Genomic DNA, 16,617 nt, shown 5'->3' on the forward strand with positions numbered 1-16,617 from the left:
CCTTTACTTGTTGTGGGACTGGTACATAATTGCATGGTTTGAGTTTAATTGAAGCGAGGATGGTTCGCAAAAACGGGTTTGCCCCTTTCTCAGGCTCTCCCTTTCAAATTAATGTAACTGGTTGTTAATTTAAAAAATGCTTTCCAAAGTTAGTATTTTAGTATGTTAAAGCCTTTTTTTCTTTTTGTTCTTGTTTTTTATTTCATAAAGTTAATGGGGCCAAATCCTGTCCTCTCTGTTCCTTACTTGAGCAGTGAAGTCAGAGGGGTATTGCCTGGGTATGCGTTTCAGGCTTTTGCTTGTGGTAAGGATATGGCTTGTAATTTTGTTTTGATACAAGGAATTGCTGTTCTATTAGTATGACTTTATAGTAATTACATAGACTTCGCAGTATTGATCAGAACCCTGTAGTCTGAATAGATATGCATTAGTCATTGGGAAGGGGATCTGGCTTAGGGCACTTTAATTGGATTCAAATTTTAAGCACTGTCCATCCTGGAAGAGAGGTAGTGACTTGCAGAGTGGATTTCCAGTGATAGCCCAGGAGAGATGAAGCCCCAGTGCATGCTTATGGGGGGAGGGAGGCGTGGGGAAGTGAAACACTTCAGTTCTAATGTTTACAAGGCACCTAAGTAACAAAAATTGTGTTCCTCAAGAACTGTAAAGCTGCATCTTGTATTTGTTTCTGCCAAAATCGCTAATTATCCAAATATTGCTATTGAATATGACAATTCTCTACGTTTTTATATCTGAAAATGAAAATCTGTAAGAGTTTATATTTATAGCATTACCAAGTTCTGCAATTTATGTGATTGATGGATACTTAAGTTCACCTTTTAAATTTGCAACAGCACCCCACTGAGTCCATAAAGATCACGTGTACTCCAGCTTAGTCCAGTAGTGATGTACCATGAACTCAGCTTATCTAATGAAATTATCGGGACAAAAAAAGGGGCAAAATACTGTAGCACAGTGGGAAAATCTACTGTACGTGATGAGAGACACTCGAGGGAAGAATCATCTCAGCACAATTCTGATATATAGTCAAAGGAAAAAATAAATTTACTCTCATGCATCTGTTTTGATCTTTTCTTCAGTATAACTTAGCAAAATTCCTCTTATAAAGTATGTTGAAAGTGGGTTTCAATTTGTAAGCCAATATTAAACTTCTATCAGTGTCCTGCTGGCATTGGAGGAGGAGGAGCCATGAAATGGGATTGTAGTAATCATTTGATCACTCATTTATAGCAGTTGCTTAATGTCTGTATTGATGTTTGATTTATAAGTAATAAAAGTAGGTTGCTAGATTTATAGCAATTCCAAAACTTTTGAGCAAAACATTTTACAGCTATTATGTTGTTGTAGGCTTACTTGCGCATTATTAACATCATCAATTTACTAAATTCAGCTCTTAATTTTACTAATTCGTTAAGTACAATCTGCATTTTCCAAAGTATTAAAAGGTTTGTTTATTTTTTTGTAGCAACTGTTTACTTTCAGGACTCATCATCTATAGTATAATTATCAGAAAGAATGACAACTGCATTGCTTAAAGCTTTTTCTAAATAGACTCTCAAGTCTCAGTAGAAGTTCACCATTAAATATTGGTGACTGTAAAACCCTGACCATTTTTTGACCTCTCTGCATTTGGACTTGAAGCCCATTTCTGTATTTTGAACTACACAGTAAAAATACAGAAGACACTCTTATTATAAGGCTAGCAGGAAAATTAATTGGAGGTATTGAGCAAAATGTCTTCAGCCTCTTAGAAAAGAAGTGTTTGGCACCTGGGCCTGCAGACCCTGATGTAATGGATTAACTCTCAGCAAGGCTTAATAGTTGTCCACAAATTATGAGCCTGGCCCTTGTGTTGAACAGCAAGGACCCAGTCCTGTGTATTTTTCCCAGGCAGTCTTTGGGTCATATGTGAGTGCTTAAGGGATGAAGGATTATTTGCATATTGAAAGTATGCCAGATTGGATTGTGGCTACTTGATAGCTCAGAGCCTTATAGAAAGAGTGTGCTGAGTTGTGTTTCTTAAATTTATTATTAAATAAAAATTAAATATTAAAAACAAACAAAGCAAACAAAACTCCCCAAGAACTCTGAGCTTCTGTTAACTTAGTATTGAAAGGAAGCTGTTTGGATGCAGTATTTTGGCTTGAAGCATTTTGAAACCAAGTAGCTACGTTTCGTGTAATTTAGTTAATGAAAACTGTAGAGAAGGAATGAAAAATCATTGAAGGGGATCTTCATTTCTCACCCAAACAAAACAGTCAGGGTGTATCTGCAGCGTTTGGTTATTGATCAGGAGCTCTTGAAATTTGAGAATAGAATAATCCCACTGAAGAAGTTTTAAAACAATCTGGAGGTTACCAGAAGCTCTGAAAGACAGTTCAGAATATATTGCATCACATTTTCTGATGTCCAGAAATGTGCAAGTGTCAATTTTGTATTTTAACTCCTTCCTTTTACCTGACTATCAGGGAAGCGTGATTGAGGCTGACCTGACATGTCATGATGTCGACTTGCTAGGTGGGGGTCGCAAGGGACATTAACCTTGGAGTTATCGGTAAGACAACTTTCTTTCTAATTTACTTTGGTGAGATTAAAGGGCTTTGGGTGGGAGGGGTTGGCCTGGGGGGAGGAGGTGATCTCCACAGCCCTGATCACTGGAATATTGTTGAAAATCTACTTCTGCCATGGAGAGATTCCAAGCACTGAAAATGAAGTGACTGGTGCTTCAAGAGAAAAATGGGTGATGCTATTTTAGAGATGCTGGAAGCATAAATGGTTTTGAACACTTTTTTTTTCTTCTGTAATCGAAGCCAGATGTGTGTGTATATATATATTTTTCCTATCATGAGAAAGCAAAGACCTTAGAGCACACTTCTTCAAAGTCTTAAGAATGCTGTAAAAATGTGTCCAAGTAGATCTTTGCAATAAAATTTTATCTTGAAAATGAGAGCCAAAACTGGCATATCATGAGTTTGGATCATTTACCTTCTGAATATGACAATCCTGTCATGTAGTAGTTGTGAACGAATTTCTGATAAACTGAGGGGCACTTATAGCTGGTCCCAGTAGAAAACATCAGGAGAACAGGACTTAAATTGTCAGAGTTGTTTGTTTCTTTCTGGGTAAGGTATGTTATGTGTATTATAGGCAAATAGCAATAGCTGAAGATGGATTTTGGAAGCGTTGCAGATGAAACTTAAAATACTTGGGCATCTTGATAGAAGGAGTCCCTCATGGCACCTGCTTACCTTGCACATTTCTTTCCTCCACCAGCAAGGTCGAAACTCTTTTCCTGAGTCCACGATGCAGTGCTTACAAAGGAGCAGAGAAGTTGAAAGAGCTTAGTGGGCTATAGAAGGATTTCCAGTTTAGTCACTCGTTAGCAAGAAGTTGAAGGACATGCCAGTTCTAGGAGTGACATCGATAGAGAGGAAATGTAACTGGTTGAGTGGAGGTATCTATAATAATTTCTGGTATGAAAATATAGTTAGTTATTCCCAGGTGTACCTTACTTGGAATACATTTCTTTGATAACACTCAACTGAACCCAACTTCGACTGCAGAGAAGTTATTCTTTACCCTTTTTAATTCCGAGTAACGAGTGTGAAATACACCAGTACCTGCTTACATGACAGTATTCCAACATACCTTGAGACATTTTAATGTGAGCATGCAGTGAATGCATACCTAACCTGCATTTTAACAGGATGTGGAAGTAACGTAAATTTTGTGACAGGAAAGAAAATGTAATGTGGGAGAACATTCAGCTGTCTTAACAATGAATGCTCTCTCTTTCAGTTCCTTGCTGTGCTTACGTTTCTGCAGGAGTTGAAGCAGTGAAACCTGCACAAACTGAAAGACCTGTGTTTAAAAATAGTTCAGGTGTGTAATTCAGGCAGAATCGTAATGCGTGCACTCAGAAGAACTGGATAGAAGTTGTAAAATAGTAACTTTGATATTTTGATGTTTCCTGTGTTTGCTTTCTTTAACCAGTTCCTGGATGCGTTGTTGGTTTGCTTCTTGTTAGGTGTGATCTCAGACCCTGCTTGAATTTAGTTTTCAAATACAGTGTGTTATGAGTGAGCAAAAAAGTGCAGCTCAATGCTGGCAGCAGCTGGAGAGCAAGCACCAACGTGTATAGGAATTCCATTTTATATTCCATATCTGTTTTATAAGACCACAGATTTTAAACTCATCCTTACACGTTTTCACTCAAAACCAGTTGTGCTTATGTTGTTCTTTCTGTTGATGTGGATGTGCTTCATCCTCGTTTTTGTTTTGTTCAGTGCTTGTAGCACCTTATCTGCAAGCATTTAACATGCTATTTTGTGGAAATGCTGTTGATTTCAACAGCCGAATCGTTTCAGTTAATACAGTTTTCCCAGGGAACTTGGATGAGATTTGTTCAGTGTGGAGAATTCTGCTTTGCTCAGAGTTTATAAGCAGCCGAAAGGAGCCCTGTAAGTTATGTTTGACAGGATATATTTTCATTGCCATCCACTTAGTTATCAGTCATTTTCACCTTCGCTTACCCAGTAAAACCAGGATAAATGATTCTTCCTGTGAGACAGCAGATGAAGCCTGTTCGTATTCATCACTTTATTTTCACTCTTGCCAGTCACGAGGCATGAAATGCATCCTAATCCTCCTGTGATTCCTGTCTCATTGTTTCTGCTTGGATTGTTGCCTGTGACTGCATTTCAGGTATTTAGCTTGTTTGGAGGCAAAGGAGCAGAAAAAATATTTTCTGCTTATCTTTTTGTTTTGAACATACTGGAAAGGGAAGAAGTCCAGGCCTTCTGGAAAAGTAGAGAAGCCACGGTGCTGAGGAAGTCTGAGCCTGCAGCTCTTTACCAGAAGCTGTGAGAGCTCTTAGTTTTGAAGAATATACCTTCAGTATAAACCTTACCAGAAGAGAAGTGCTTGCAGTGGGCTGTTCCTCCTCATCAGGTCTTTGTCCCAGAGCTTTTCTGTGGTCTTGCTCTGAGTGGGAATGTACTCAAAACCTGCTCTGAAGGTCAGGATGCACTCCTTGAGGTGGATTTTTTGCGTGCTAAGGAATAAAATACTCTTACTTACAGTCAGAACAGTCTGTTCCTTTGGATGTCTCAGAGGGGCTCTGAACGTTGCACATCAGGTGAGGATAACTGTGTCTGTCAGCCAGCTGTCAGGCCTCTTAGGCAATTCCACATTCCCTTCCAGAACTGAACTCAGTTGTTTGATCCAGGTGTTCCATGTTAGAGAACCATTTGTGCAGGAGAGGCTTTGGCCTCTCTTTATCTTTCTTAATACGAAAAACTTATGGATTAAATAAAATCACTGAGCAAGGATGTGTGCAGAGAAAGCTACACCTTCCAGACTTCACAAGGCTTTTCAGGTGTGAAAGGCAATTCTGAAGAATAGAGCTTCTCCTTCCCCACTTTCATTGGAAATGGCGTCAAGTATTCTTTTAGCAGCTGGGCTCAAGCTTAAGAGAGAAGCAGCAAAAGAGCATCAAATGACTGGCTATGTAGATAGGTGTTGCTGAAATGAGATGCAAACATGCTAGCACTTGAGTAAAGTGGTTTTATAGTAGATGACAAGATCTTAGTGCAAAAACAGCAAGAGTGGGTTGATTCAGCAAGCAATGCTTGAACCCTAGTAGCAGTAAATGCTTTTCTCTTTCTGTTCTGTCCCATTCCTCCCCCTACTCCATCAAACAGAAAACAGTAATAATGGATTTTTAATTAAATTTGAACTTGTTGAAGGAATACATTGAGGAGTGCTGTTGTGTTATAGAAGTTTAAAGGCTAGTTGAAGGCTTAGAGTCCAACTCAAGCTGGAATCACCATCGTTCTCAGAGGCGGTATTTAGAATGTTTGTTCCTTTAATTTGCTAGTTTTCACTTAAATCTTTTACATCAATTCATAGTTTTCTGTTCTCTAATAATATAAAAGCCATAAATTTGGGTGCTGTGGGATTGTATGATGACACTTACTGCAAGGTAGAGGGTTTTGACAGACTGAGAAAGATTGCTTGTTTGGTTTTTTGTTTTTTGGTAGGCTTGTCTGTTGTGAACTGACAGCCATGTATTTTCAGTTACAGCTGCAAATATGGCATTTTGAGCATAAAGGTTTTCTACTGATTTAGACTCTCAGTGTTGTTTGTATCAGGGTTAGCTATGAAAGGTTTCTACTGCACGGTATATACAGTGGTTTCCAGAGAGCCACAGCTTGGGGAACCCCTGCAGAGCTTCCAGAGGAGGATCATGACAGTGACTTTGGGAGTCCGCCACTCTCACTGTGACACTTTCTTCCTCCTGTTGTACTTAAGTCTGCCTGAACTCTCAAGAAGGAAACTTCAGTTTGTTAATAAACCCTTTCCTCACCAACCAGGGTATGAATACAGCTAATTTAATATATCCCAAGTCTGTTTGCTTTGCATTTTTGCATCACTGGGAGGCAGCGATATGAAAGCAGTGCGTGTTGAACTGTGCAGCTTGTAGATTCTTTAAGAATCTGTCTTAAAATACAGCTGCAACAGGAAGATGGTAAAGTAGTTTCTAGGAGTGAATAGAACTGTGAGTACTGCTGAAACACTACATTGTCTTCAACCACTCTGTTCCTTTCAAAGGAATTGTAGTGAGCATCATTTACTATTCCTGTATACTCAGACATTATTCTACACTAACTTGCTTTTCTACTTCTGTGCCTCTGCATTTTGGTTTTTCAGTTGCACATTATAGGTGTATACTTTGTGGTTGATGCATGTTCTTCCCTTCTTAATGCCATATGTGTCTTTTGATTAACTACTGTTTAAGTGATACAGAGAGCTGCACATTTGCTGAATCCAGCATACTAGGAAAAGAAATTGTAGTTAATGTGCCTAAAAAGGTATCCAAGAACAGCCTTACTGAAAACACTGAAAGAACCCAGTTCTTTTTGTTTAGTAGAATTATGGATAATACCATACCTTCCTTTCTTTGGCCAAATTGGGGACGTTCCTTCAGATGTGAGTTGTTGGAGACGTTTATCTGGAGAAACTTCACCACCCAAATACTTGTAGTACGAGTAGTTTTTACCAGTTTAGCACCTGGTCTTTTGGTTTTCACTTTTTCCTCTGTTCCCACTGCCAGAACTCTTCATCTGACAGACCAAGAAGCCAGTTCTTCCAAACAGTGATTTCTTTCATCTCGGGTAGATGAGTATCTGGTGGTTTTCAGTTGTACAGATGTTTCTCAGTGCAAGAAAGCAGTTCTTTCTATTGCAGGCACTTCTCTTGCTAGTGCTTAGTATGCACTGGGGAACTGATCTAAGACAACACTGATGTTTTAATTCTCTGGTTTGGGTTTGTGTACAATTGAGGATGATACATGAGGAAGAGCCAGAATACTGCCTTCCTTTATTCAAATGACAATTAAAAAAAAAACCTGGTGATAATGTGCCCTATACAAGGCTAGAAAGAATGAGGAGTGGTGTGGGATGTACGTGGTGCTACTGTTCTGCCAGCTAAAGATAGGGAGTAAAACGTGGTACAGATGAGTGTGGAAAGATGTCAAGATGCGGCATCTTGTTCATTACACAGCTTTTAGTAGGGCTGTGCTCTAACTTCCTGCTCTGAAATCAGCTGATAAGATAGGCAGCACATTTTTGGTTCTTGCTGTTTGACTGAAATCTCCCTGTACCTGAAGAACACATTGGGACAGTTTATTTCTGGAACCAGTCAGCATTCTTCCCTCGCAGTGTGCTCATCATGAAAGCAGGTCTTATTGGAGTGCCCATTACTGTGCACTTCTGAAACAAGAGCAGGTGAAGTCACCTCAGGTCTCTAAATCAAAAACACATAGGAAGTCTTTGAAAATCCTGAACTAGAATAAAAATGTCCAAGGGAATTTTTGCATGGGCGAAGGATTGCAAGCACCAGCATCAAAATTGTACTGAAGTTGCATTAAAAGAAATCTGTTGTAGTCAGATGATGTCTCTCTCGTCTTTGTTCTTGCATCTTAGGTTTTCTAAAGATGATACTTAAGGACGGAGTAGCAGCAGCATTTGGGTAGGGAGAAGATAGCCTGATAAAGCTATGTGTTGTTTTAGGACTTTTTAAAAATTATTTTTAAGGAATGCTTAATGTGAACTGCATCTTTCCATTGTAATCTCCTCCTCTGTTGTTCAATTAGTCATTCTAGGAGTGCACCCTTTCTCAGTGGGGGTACAGAATAAACTGCTGTACAAGCATAATGGAAGTCTTGCTTAGTGTGAAATCTCAGCTTTCGAAAGCGAGAAGGTGCTCCTAGGCTTGGTGGCCAGCAGAGTGGTAGCAAGTAAGTAACAGTAACTGAGTTCTGTGCTGCCTTCTGTTGCTGTGTGCTTTTCAGCTTGAGATCCTACATGCTTGGAATGCTAAGTTACATGCTTATATTAATCATCTCTATTCAAACATCTTGTATTTCTTAGGAAGCTCCCAGTTATGACTGAAAATATGTAGTACAGGGCAAAAACATACTTGAACTTTTTTATATATTAAAATGTGTATCATTCAGATGCTGAGCTGGACCTAGCCCTGGATACAGCTGTGTGTTGAGGCTGAGCTTTGTTCTTGAATAGGGGTGTAGAATAATTCACATGGATTCTCTGTTGGCAGCTGCTGAATCTGTTGGTAGGTGACAATGTCTGAATTTATGAATCTTCTGTGCGATAGAGACTGCAGTGTAGAAATATGTGATAGGACCTCCAGGGGGAAGCATAGGACAGGAAAGACCACACTGGTTTCTAGCAGAGCCAGACTTTCTGATACACAGAGCCTTTGCTTGTGATAGCAATAAATCTTTTCTGTACCAAATTGAGACTACATAATCTTCATCTTGAAGAATAACACTGTCAGGCTTTAATACCAAAAGATTGGAAAGGACTCATTACTCATGGAGATAAGACTACCTGATGAAAAACGAGATGCAATATGTGATTAAACACTTAGACCCTCTGCTAATTATATTCCTGGTTCAGTTCAGTCATTACAGCAATTCAGTGCAGGTGTGTGCTGTCTGGAAGAAGAGGAGTAATGGTAGAATTGAAAGAAGCAAAAGTCCAGAGCTGTGTAAAAAAAAAAAATAAAAAAAAAAAAAAATATATATATATAATAATTTTTTTTGTAAATTGCATAAATAAAACATCTTAGAAATGATACTTGTCTGCACAGCAATTGGAAATCAAGCTCCAAAAAACCCCTTTTTTTTATTTCTTCAGTATGTAAGTGCCTGGTCCCTTTCATCTACTAATAATGTTTCAGCTTCTATTCTCATCTTGTCTCACATTACCCCAGAAGAATGTGCATGGTGCCATATGAACTGAGCAAGATGGTAAGTTAATTGTCTTTATACTTGAGAAGTTTGATTGCAGGCTTTTTTGGATACATTTCATTCCTGGTGTGGATGTGGCAGGGTGCTGTACTGCGCCACAGCATCAAGTGAAAGCATCCCGCCAATGTTCTGAAGTGCATGAAGAAATGAGAAAGAATGCATTTCCCCTGGGGGAATCCCAGCCTGCAGGAATGCTGTGATACTGAAGAGCTCAGGCAGCTCTGCAGCGTGGAGCTGCTCTTCAGCTTCTGAATGATGCATCTCATCAACTGGGGTTCTAACAGGAGGGAAAGGGCTTCTGAGAGCACAGACATTGGTCACATCACAGCTTCTTGTGCTCTGTACCACATTCTTACCCTTATTAAAATAATACCCAGTATAATCAAACTGTATTTCTTCAGTTACATCAAGGCTAATTTTGGCCTGGTGCTTTCAGCATTAGAATAGCTCAGACAGACTTCTTGATGGAAGTATTTTTGAGTGCTTTTTACAATCCTGCACACAAATTTCAGTTGTATCCTGATGTAAGAAGTTTTAGCACCCCAGCACTGTGCTGTAGCAGATCATGTTGGCCTTGGGATGGCTGAGGATGGCTTTTCAATGTCTGCAGACTACATGGGGGAAAAAGAACACCAAAAAGAAACTGCCAAGTGGAGAAATGAGGGCACAGATCATAGGAATCTCTCTTTTCTTTTCGATATTATTGTTGTATTTTTAAATATACTTTTCTGAGTGTTTTGTAGGTTTCCTGGGCTTAGGCTCTGTCCCTATCAACCTCTCATATGATTCATCGTGCACTGCAGTCAGAAGGCTTGACTTGCAGTTCTCTTTTGCTTTAGAGCTAATTCTCCATGCCAACATTCACAACAACAAAATTGAATAGGGAAGCGAATATTTCACTTTTTCTTGAGTTTCAATTGAAGTGTTTAGGAAGTTGGACCTTGATTAGCTTTTGGTAGAGCTGAAATAGAGGGATAGTTATATAACTGCTCAGCTGTTTGTGAGAAAACACCTTCATTTGGTGCCATCTGAGTCATGTCAGTGCCTTCTGAGAGGTGCCTGCTGCTTTGCAGGGCTCACGTGGAGTAATTGGGAGACTTCATAATACCATATGATTTAAAAAAAAAAATAAAGGGAGAGCAAAATAAAAATCAGTCATCCTTTGCCTTAACAGATTCCAGTTTCTGCTTTTTGGTTGTTCTGTTTTCATTTTTGTTTTTTGCATGATCTGTGTTGAGAGAAGAAGAAAACAAAAGAATAGCCCTGGTGTTTTGTGTATCCCTGATGTAGGGAAGAACTGAATAATACTGCATCTTCTGGATAGAGAAGGGCAGGCATTTGGATGCTGAAGGTTGATAAGATACAGTGCAACTTCTGTCTCTTGGCCTTTAGTGCCCTTTGCAGTGCTGGAGGTTTTGTTTTTGTTGCATGTTTCTCATTTTGGTGTTTTGATGGTATTCCAGATGGAAGTATTAGGGAGGGGAAGACGAACATCTAGACTGGAGAAGAAAGTTAGTTAATTTATCGGACCCTAATACCTAGGAAGGAGGAGATGGGGTTCCTTCCATAATGATGTTCCTGTGGTGGGATGTAATGAAGGGAAGGGAGCAGGGATCCCTGAGTGGAGCTGCTGAGGTCCTCTTAAACCAAGCTGGTTTGTCATGCTCCAGGTCAGATAAATCTGTATTGTCAGGTTGTGCACAGAAAGGTCTTAAGCTGTTTCCAGAGTAGATATGACCCTGAAAGCAATGGGTTCGTACACATCTTGTGCTGGATTTCTGAGGCCTGGCTCTGAGCTGGCTCAGCACAGGGCTGATGCGTGGCTGACTTTATCCCTGCTCAGAGGGCTGACTGCACGTGTTAAGGAGCACCTTGGAGATTTGATACCCCTGAAGGAATGCTCACGTGGAGTAATGAATGTGCTTTCTGGAATTCTACAGTCACGAGGATTCTGACAGCAGTGACGTGCTCTAGAAGCATCAGTGTCTGCTGGTTCTCCTATAGTTGTTAACTGCTTATTTTCAGTTGTCAAATCCTTTCATTCTGTCTCTTCTGTATACTGGCTCTCTTCTGAGTTCAGGTGGCTCCTGCTGCCACTCAGCACGTGCTGCATCAGGTGGGAAAGGTGGGCCTGGCATTCAGATTTGCAGCAGTTCCTCTGCCTGCAGCTCCTGCTTCATTCACAGATGTGCAAAGCCTGGCACACGTGGGGCCTTTCCAGTTTCTCTCATGAGCTCAGTGAAAGGGTATTTCCTGCTCTTAGCAAAATCCTAACAAACCAAGAAATCAGCAGTCAAAACTACATAGCTTTGCTTGCAACTTTTCACCTCTTGATATTCTGTGGTCCTTGTCCATTTGGGCTTTGACCCTTTCTTTTTGAAATGGACCTTCCAGCCTCCTAGTCGTGTTCACAAGAAGTGAAAGTGTGACAGTCCTTTCATTCCTTGCAGTGGGCTCCTGGTCATGAGGCACCATCTGGCAGTGCTCACTTGGCCTTGAGGTGGGGCTGCCTGGGCTGTGAGGTGTTGCTGCACATCTGGGGTGTGCAGTGGTTCCTGATTCCTCTGCTCTGCTCAGGTCTTCATGCTTCTGAAGTGCAACCTTTAATGCTTCTGGTGACAGCTTCATCTTCCAGAACAGTGCAGGAGACAGCAGACAAGATGACATTGAAGCTTTTCCTGCGCAAGGGTATTGCACACTTGACTGGTTCATTGACATGGTATCAGTTTGGGTTTTTTTTTTTTTAAATGCAAATTACACTTCTTGTAACCTAAGAATTCACTTAGTCTTGGATTTCAGCTTGTTCTGAGCAAGCTTTACAGCTTCATGCCTGCAGGCTGATGGTAGAAGTCCATCAACCATTGTTTCTTGCTGTTATTGTTGGTCAGATCCACTTGAGATGAGAGATTTTCTTCTAAATGTCTTAACCTCTGCTGAGCCATGGCAGGACAATCAGCCTGGTTGTGTATGGCTGTGTGAGCCTTCATCTCCTTGGGGTTCAAGCTGTTGAGGTAGCTTCTGAATCTCAACATTCTTTGTTTTTCCCAAATTAGTTTGTGTTTCATCTCTGCTGCTTTTACCATTAGGTTTAGAAGATGCTCTCAGGGCAGTGCCTTTCTGGCACGTAGCATTGCCAAGGCTTGGGTAAGCAATGAGGAACTTTGTAGCCTGGTTGTTTGTCATTCCTCTGAATACACTGCATTCATTCCCATCTTTGCCTGTTCCTAGTAGGTTTGTCTTTTTTCTGTGCTTAAAAAAAAAAATCCCAATGTACAACAGGAGAAACTTAAAAAGAAAGCTTTATCACTGAAGAATGGGGATATTTATTTACTTACACTGGACCAAGTTGAAGACATGATATTCAAGTACTGAAGTGCAAAATAGCCTAAATACCTTTGGCTGGAATATCCCATTTCTTTTAGTAAGCTGGCGCAGTAACTTGGGTTACCTCTGCCTCCCTTGTTTCCATATTTAATCCTGTATTTTAATTTGTAGGTATTTGTGGAAATGGACACTGTTTATTTTGAAGAACTGCTCAAGATCTTTCCAAATATAATTCAGTAATTTGGGATATTTGATGGCTGTTGTGCTTCATTTCAATTACCTTTGGCTTTATTCTCCCAGAGAGACGGCAGAATAATCTTACACTTAGCTCAAGTGGCATTTTCCTTAAACTGCCTGTGTGTTTGACAGTTGATTAGCTATTGATATAGTATTATTACTGGAAATCTCCATAAAACTCATCACATTAATGAGGAGGACGGCCCAGTCTTTGCTGGGATTTTTGTGTCTGTTTTGTACGCATTATTTTTAAGGAGAGATCACATTTCTGCATTCATATCTGCTAACCTCCCACTTCTTTTCCTTGGTGTAGGACTGGAGGGCCTGAACTCTGCTACAGCGGCTTTCTCTTCTTTAAAGTGTAATGATCTCAACTCTGGTCTGTTTTTAGATGCTGAAGGACAGAGACTGTGATGAGCACTAACAGCGATGTGCAACGGGAACTGATGGCAGGTATTCATATCTAGTCCTCGTAGTCTGAGATAAATATGGAAGCCATAGGTGCAGAGTGACTTCTGTGGATTCCTCTGTTCTGGACGAATATTTCAGTGTTGATAGAAACATTTGTTTCCATAGCGTGTCCAAGAGCTGTTCTGCAGTGGAGAAGGTAAGTTCATACGTGTGGGCAGGTGGTGGACAACCAAACCCTTAATTTGTTCTGATTTATTTTTTTTTCTCTGACCCAGTCCTTAGAGTTTTATTGGACAGATGTTGGACTGATCAGACAGCTGCTGAAACCATGAAGAATTGGGGCATATTTTTATTACTGGGGAGGAAAAGAGATATCTAAGATTTTTAGCCTTTCCACGATGCTCTCAGATGCGTTGTTGAATTTTAAGGTGTTTCTGTATGGATCCAGATTGCAATATGCTGTAATTACGTTTGTTGTCTTTTGAAACACAGACTCAGGTGCAGTTCAGTGTCATTCTCTGTTCATTTTCCTGATTGAGGATTACTGTCTCTGCAGTGCTTGTTGCTTGAAACTATTCCGTTGCCACTGTTTATTTCTGTCTTACAAGTTCAGCTGGGTCCTCTTTGCTTTATGGTGAGGGACTGCTGCTGGCTATTAGCTGTGCTTTAAAGACAAACATTCCTATTTTTATTCAAGTTCAGATTGTGTTTGCTCTGAAACCCAGTGGAAGTGTTAGCTGTATCTCAGCTCCCTGATTTGGGTTGATAGGACTTGCCTGTGAATCTTGTTCTGACAGATCATTACCTCCCTGGACTCCTTCCTTAGCTAACTTATCAAAGAATCCAGGTATGCTTTGCTAGGTAAAACTATGCGTAGACAGCAGGGATTTGTTGTTCATGGGAGGAGGGAGGGAGGAGGAATTCATAGCATGGAAACATGAAATCTGAATCAGTTTGAATTTAAAAATAAAAATCTAGGAGATTCAGTATCTTAATGCTGTGGGTTGGAAGAATGCTGGAGAAGCTCTTGAATATGAGATTATTTTTTTAAAAGTGTCAATAAAATTGTGTGCAATCTGTGCTTTTGCAGTAAATAGAAACTGTACCATGGATTAGCTCATCTTCCAGAAGAACCCCAGCATCTGCCTGCCATGGCAAGTGATCTGAGGAGCTCCAGGTGGGTGTGCTACATGTGTATCGAGTCTTCTCTCTAGACGGTGTACTCTATGAACTGCACATGCATTGTATAATTGTTTCCTACCTGGTCCTTTTGTAATGTCTGTTTGTTTGTTTGTTTTTCAAATAAACATCTTTTGAAGTCATTACTTTGTGGGTGTTTTCCAAGGGTCTGAGTGTTCTCTTGTGTTGCTAGTCCGAGCTGATGTATTTATTCTCTTTGGATCAAACAGGGAAAAGGAGCAGAGAAAGTCATAATTGCTTCAGTTGGGTGCAATTTTATATTAAGCTGCCGTGGCAAAATGCAAACCCTTTTTTCTAAAGACTTTCTGTTTCAAGTATTTTTTTGGAGAGCCCTTAGCAGAGGGAACATAATTCTAAGCAAACCTGAAGACAGGCAGGCAAACTTCAAGACTAAGCAAACTTCTCACGACACAAAATTTATTCTGAATTTACATTTGGAAAGCAGTGATCAATTAGAGCTTAACATCTTGTGACTTTACTCTCCTGTGAAATACCGAATCCTGTGGGAACCTTCAGCTGTATGAAGTGGAGTAGCCCTGCACTTGCAGGAATAATAAAGGTTTGGCTTAATCTTGGCTCATTAGATCTCCCCACCTGGGAACAATGAGAAGAGCAGAACACACCCAGTGGTCTTTAACACCTCGCTGTCTTTGAAGTCTTCCATTGGATTTCTTTTTTTCAGGCATTAGGGGGTAAAGGTGCCCTGTGTGCTGCCATGGGTGCTGATCTGTGTGTGCATGTATGTATTTACTGAGGAATTCCTTTCTAGAAAAGTATTCAGGCATGTCGTGTTGTTCAGCCTGGCTTCATTTTTCATTTCATATCTGCAGTCATTTCCAGAATCACTCTGATGCTCTTTTTTCCCCTATGCTTATTCCTTTTCACATGCTATGTGCCAGTCCTGCTGAGCAGCAAGTGCTTCCTAATAAACAGCTACCACAGATGCTGGCACAAGACTGTTTTGGAGACCTGACCATGAAAGCATAATTACAGTTAATCCTGTACCAAACTTGTTAAGCAAATGAAATGAAATAAAATCCAGATGTTCTGAATTTTGGCTCAGCTCCATCTTCGAACAAACACATCTTTGTGACCCCCTGGATTGGGCACAAGGTGACCTCACGTGGGCAGGGAGGAGGGATGGTGAGATGGACAGTTACATTCAGCCCAAATGAAGTGACCAATTGCAGAAACATTTCAGGTTGTATCTTGTAATGTGAATGTCACTTAGGGTTGGGAAGGGTCTGCTTTTCACAGAGCCTGGAGGGATCATTAGGAAAGCAGAGATGAGGAGCCTTGCGCTGCCCTTTGAGCCACAGGAGCACGGTTGCACACATTGTATGTTTATGATGGATGGTGTGAATTCCTGCTCTTTCCAGTGTGACCCGTGAGCTGGAAGAGTATCTCATGTGTGAAGTGCTTTTCAAGAAAGGGCTGAGAGAATGCATTCAGTGTGCAACTCCTCCCTTGATCTTGTTGCACTGCAGCAATGAGAAAGCTGGGAATGATTCTTAGCACCGTGGGCCATAGGCTGATGGTGTTGTCAAGTTTCTGCTACATTTTAAGGAATGAAGGAACCTACCTCCTACTGCTGGACAGGCTTTAATACATGTGGTCTCAGTTCTTTTTTTTTCCTTCTGGCAGTTCAGCTTTATCAGAATGTAGCCAAAATTCTTAATGATGTGTAGCTCCCGCTTCTTGAAAGCCATCAACCTTCTGACTCTGTTTCTTACAGCTCTTAGCAGGACCTCTTGCTTCCATCTGCTGCATTAAATTGAAATGTGTTTTCTGTCACATTTTTACTTATTTGCTTAACTGAAATGCGTATCGGCGAGGGCAGATATGTTAAAGATGTGCGTAAGAAAGCGTGGATTTGTTGATCTGTCCTCTTCCAGGGTCCATCATTTCCTTTTTAGGATTTGAACTCAAGTCAGAACACAGAAGCCAAGTATTGCCAGCTTTCCTTCTTAGGAGGATGATTCCTCTTAGACAAAAAAGTAAAATAAAATGTGAGGCAGTGTGGGAGTCTCACTGCTGCAAAGATGGCACCTAGGCAGGGTGCAGCTCGTTCTGCACGGTGTGCTCGTGTGCAA

General features: G+C 40.5%; 1 long non-coding RNA gene across 1 annotated transcript; it reads left to right on the top strand.

The window, feature by feature from the left end:
* The first annotated feature begins 3,923 nt into the window (after window positions 1-3,923).
* LOC122168915 lies at window positions 3,924-14,646 on the top strand. The gene is made up of 2 exons (XR_006171421.1): window positions 3,924-8,317; window positions 13,305-14,646. It is a non-coding gene; the product is annotated as an uncharacterized LOC122168915 (long non-coding RNA).
* The last annotated feature ends 1,971 nt before the right edge of the window (window positions 14,647-16,617 follow it).

Source organism: Centrocercus urophasianus, unplaced genomic scaffold (genome assembly GCF_019232065.1).
Source record: "Centrocercus urophasianus isolate 14NV4802_14NV808 unplaced genomic scaffold, USGS_Curo_1.0 seq_48, whole genome shotgun sequence".
In the NCBI taxonomy this organism is placed as follows: domain Eukaryota; kingdom Metazoa; phylum Chordata; class Aves; order Galliformes; family Phasianidae; genus Centrocercus; species Centrocercus urophasianus.